A 4,613-nucleotide genomic window follows, 5' to 3' on the forward strand; every position below is an offset into this window, starting at 1 on the left:
AGTTTCCTTCTATCCTAGATTGTCGAATGTTTTTATCATGAAAGGGTGATGAATTTTATCAAATGCTTTTCTACCTCTATTGAGATGAGTATGTTTCCTTCCTGTATTTTGTTCACATGGTATATTGCATTGATCAATTTTTTTAAATTGGAACAATTTAGGGCTGGCCTGTGGCTCACTTGGGAGAAGTGCGGTGCTGATAACACCAAGGCCACGGGTTCGGATCCCATATAGGGATGGCTGGTTTGCTCACTGGGTGAGCATGGTGCTGACAACACCAAGTCAAGGGTTAAGATCCCCTTACCGGTCATCTTTAAAAAAGAATAAATAAATAAAAATTAAAAAATAATAAGTTGGAACAATTTATTATACATATTTATGGGGAACAGTGTTGACTATCAGTATTTGTATACAGTATATGATCATCAAATCAATATTATTAGAATGTTTATCACTATAAATCATAATTATTCTTTGTGTCCCTTAACCAATTACTCCCTAAGCATCTTCCTCCTCCCCCTTTCCCACCTCTATTAACTATAGGTCTGTTCTCTCCTTCTAAAAGTTCAGTGTCTTATTGTGGTCTTCCTTCCTTCTCTTTCTTCCTTTCCTTCCTTCTTTCCTCCCACTTATGAGTGAGGACATGCAGTATTTCTCTTTCTGTGCCTGGCTTATTTCACTTAATATGATTTTCTCCAAGTTCATCCATGTTGCTGCAAATGGCAGAAATTCATTCTTTCTTATGGCTGAGTAGTATTCCATTGTGTATATATACCACTTTTCCTTTTCCACTTATCCATTGAAGGACATTTAGTTTGGTTCCATATCTTGGCTATTGTAAATACAGCTGCAATAAACATGGGAGTGCAAGTATCCCTTCAACATGATGATTTCCATTCCTTTGGATATATACCCAGAAGTGGTATTGCTGTATCATATCGTAGTTCTATCTGTAGTTGTTTGAGAAACCTCCATACTGTTTTCCATAATGGTTGTATTAATTTACAGTTGCACCACCAGTGTAGAAGATTTCCCTTTTCTCCACAGCCTCACCAGCATTTGTTGTTCTCAGTCTTTTTGATAATAGCCAGTCTAGCTGGGGTGAAGTGATATCTCAATGTGGTTTTGATTTGCATTTCCCTGATGGTTAGTGACATTGAGCATTTTTTCATATACCTATTGGCCATTTGTATGTCTTCCTTTGAGAAATATCTATTCAGCTCCTTTGCCTATTTTTTAATTGGATTATTTTGTTTTCTACTGTGAAGTTGTTTGAGTTCCTTGTATGTTCTGATTATTAATCCCTTGTCAGATACATAGTTTGCAAATATCTTCTTCCATTTGGTTGGTTGTCTCTTTATTCTGTTGATTGTTTCTGTTGCTGTGCAGAAGCTTTTTAGTTTCATATAATCCCATTTGTTTATTTTTTCTTTCGTTGCTTGTGACTTTGGGGCCTTATTCATAAAGTCTTTGCCCAGTCCTCCATCCTGAAAGTATTTCCCCTCTGTTTTCCTCTAGTAGTTTTACAGTTTCAGGTCTTATACTTAAGTCTTTAATCCATTTTGAATTCATTTTGATATATGGTGAGAGGTATAGGTCTAGTTTCATTCTTCTACACATGGATGTCCCAAACATTTACTGAAGAAGCTGTCCATTCTCCAATTTATGTTTTTGGTGCCTTTGTCAAAGATCAGTTGGCTGTAAGTACCTGGGTTGATTTCTGGATTCTCTATTCTGTTCCATTGGTCCATGTGTCTGTTTTTATGTCAGTACTGTGCTGTCTTGGTTACTATAGCTTTGTAGTATAGTTTGAAGGCAGGTAGTATAATGCCTCCAGCTTTATTTTTTTGCTCAGGATTTCTTTGGCTATTTGGGGTCTTTTGTTATTCCATATGAATGTTGGGACTGTTTCTTGTATTTCTGTAAAGTATGTCATTGGTATTTTGATGGAGATTGCATTGAATCTGTAATTGCTATGGGTGGTATGGACATTTTCAAAACATTAATTCTTCCATCCATAAACATGGAATGTCTTTCTATATTTCAGCGTCATCTTTCTTTCAGCAGTGTTTTGTAGTTGTCTTTGTAGAGCTGTTTCATCTCTTTGGTTAAATTTATCCCTAGGTATTTTATTCTTTTGGTAGCTATTGTAAAGGTATTGCTTTCTTGATTTATTTTTCTGCTTGTTGCTGGTGTATAAGAATGCTACTGATTTTTTGCACATTGATTTTATATCCTGCAACTTTACTGAATTCGTTTATGAGCTCTAAAAGTTTTTTTGGTAGAGGTTGTGGGTTTTTCTATATGTAGGATCATGTCATCTGCAAACAGTGACAATTTGACTTTGTATTTTCTAGTCTGGATGCTGTTTATTTCTTTTCTCATCTGATTTCTCTGGCTAATACTTCCAATACTATGTTGAATAGGAGGAGTGAGCATCCTTGTCTTGTTTTTGTTTTTAAGGAAAAGCTTTCAGCTTTTTCACATTCAGGATGATATTGGCAGTGGGTCTGTCATATATAGCTTTTACTGTGTTGAGATATTTTCCTTCTGTACCTAATATGTTGACACTTTTTATCATGAAGGGACGCTGAATTTTGTCAAATGTATTTTCTGCATCTACTGAGAAAATCGTATGGTTTTTGTCCTTGCTTTGGTTGATGTGGTGTATTGCATTTATTGATTTACATAAGTTGAATCATCCTTGCATCCCTGGGATGAATCCCACTTGATCATGGTGTATAATCTTTTTGATGTGCTGTTGTATTCTGTTTTGCTAATATCTTGTTGAGGACTTTTGCATCTATGTTCATCAGGATATTGGTCTGTAGTGTTCTTTTTTTGTGGTGTTTTTGTCTGATTTTGGTATCAGGGTGATGCTAGTTTGGGAGAATGTCCTCTGTTTCAATTTTTTGGAATAGTTTGAAAAGGATGGGTGTTAATTCTTCTTTAAAGGTTTGGTAGACAATCCAGAATGGTCAAAATGGTAGCTGCCATAAGATGCCTCAATAGAGTCTTGATACATCATCAAATGCATAGTCTTTCCAAGATGGCTTTTCAGACATCTCCTTATCCTTGTTCTGTAAGCATTCAGGTGCCCAACAGACATTTTGCTGCTGCTTGCTACAAAGCCTGCAACAAAAACAAAAATAGGTGCCAAAGAAAAAGCATCAGATGAAAAAAAGATAAGACAGAAAAAATAAAGTTAGACCCCTATGGGAAGATGAACCTGGGGATGATGTCTATTATAAATGCTTATATGAGGAAAAGAGAGTTACTCAGTTACTTATGAAATTTCAAATTCTGGACTTTACTCATCCAAAACAAGGTGTTTCTTAACTTCACACTGGATATGTCACTTTGGAAGAAGAAAAAAAATGGAGCCATTTACCATTGTTCTTAGTTGTCCATACCCATTCACTCCAGAAATGAGTAAAACTTGCTGTATTTACAGAGAATGCATCAGAGATTCAAATAGCAGAAATGAAGCTGCATTTTCAGGAGGAGCTAATCTGAATCAGAAGATTTTGGATGATGAAATTCATGCAGACTTTTATGTAGCTGTTCCAAAAATAATGCCTGAGCTCAATCCATTAAAGAAGAAACTGAAAAAAAGATTTCCAAAGCTTATTTGAAATTCCATTGTCTGTGACAGCCCCAAAATGCTTGAATTATTTAAGACTGGACATGAAATTAAGGTAGACAAAGAAAAGGAGACCTTTTTTGAGACCAAATTGCAGCACTGGATATGTCATGTGTTCAGATAGCTGCCAATTTGCAAGTAGTCATCAGTGAAGCTTGTAGGCACAGATGACTCAGTTTGGGTCCCTTTGTGGTTGGTATGTGCTTTCCATCGTAGTTCAACACTGAAGGTTTGTTACTAAAGATTGATCCATTATTGCCTAAAGAAGTAGAAAGTGAAGAATCTAGCAAAGAAGCTGCCCTAAAGTGTTGAATTTGGAAATTATTTTCAGTGGATTAATAAGCAATAGAGAAAATTATAAAACTGCATAATTTCTACATTTGGGGTCTTGTTATATTTCTTGATTATCACAATTGAAAGTCAATTTAACACTGAAAAATCTTATAACAGTTGCAAAAATAAGAATAGAAAGTTTTCTCTATGTCTGAATCTTAAAAAAAAGAAAAAAAAGGTTTGGTAGAATTCAATAGTGAAGCCATCTGATCCTGAGCCTTTCTTTGTTGGGAGACTGCTGTTTACTGTGTCAATCTCATCGCTTCTTATTGGTCTATTCAGGTTTGGTATTTCTTCTTAGTTTATTCTTAGTAGTTTGTATGTGTCCAGAAATTTATACGTTTCTTCCAGGTTTTCACATTTGTTGTTGTATAGTTACTCATAATAGTCTCTAATGATTCTTTGTATTTCTGTGGTATCAGTTGTAATGTCTCCTTTTCCATTTCTGATTTTTGTTATTTGGTCTTCTCTCCTCCTTTTTTAGTTAGTCTGGGCAATGGCTTTTCTATTTTGTTTATTCTCTCAGAAAACCAACTTTTTATTGGTCTCTATTTCACTTAGTTCTGCTCTGATCTTAATTATTTCTTCCCATCTACTAGTTTTGGGATTAGGTTGTTTTTGTTTTTCTGGTTCTTTG

The 4,613-nt window shown here is 35.1% G+C and overlaps 1 pseudogene; it reads left to right on the forward strand.

Annotated features, from left to right (window-relative positions):
- Positions 1-2,983: 2,983 nt before the first annotated feature.
- On the forward strand, positions 2,984-3,955 carry LOC103583792 (annotated as a pseudogene).
- Positions 3,956-4,613: the final 658 nt, after the last annotated feature.

This window comes from Galeopterus variegatus, unplaced genomic scaffold (genome assembly GCF_000696425.1).
Source record: "Galeopterus variegatus unplaced genomic scaffold, G_variegatus-3.0.2 Scaffold28344, whole genome shotgun sequence".
Classification (NCBI taxonomy): Eukaryota; Metazoa; Chordata; class Mammalia; order Dermoptera; family Cynocephalidae; genus Galeopterus; species Galeopterus variegatus.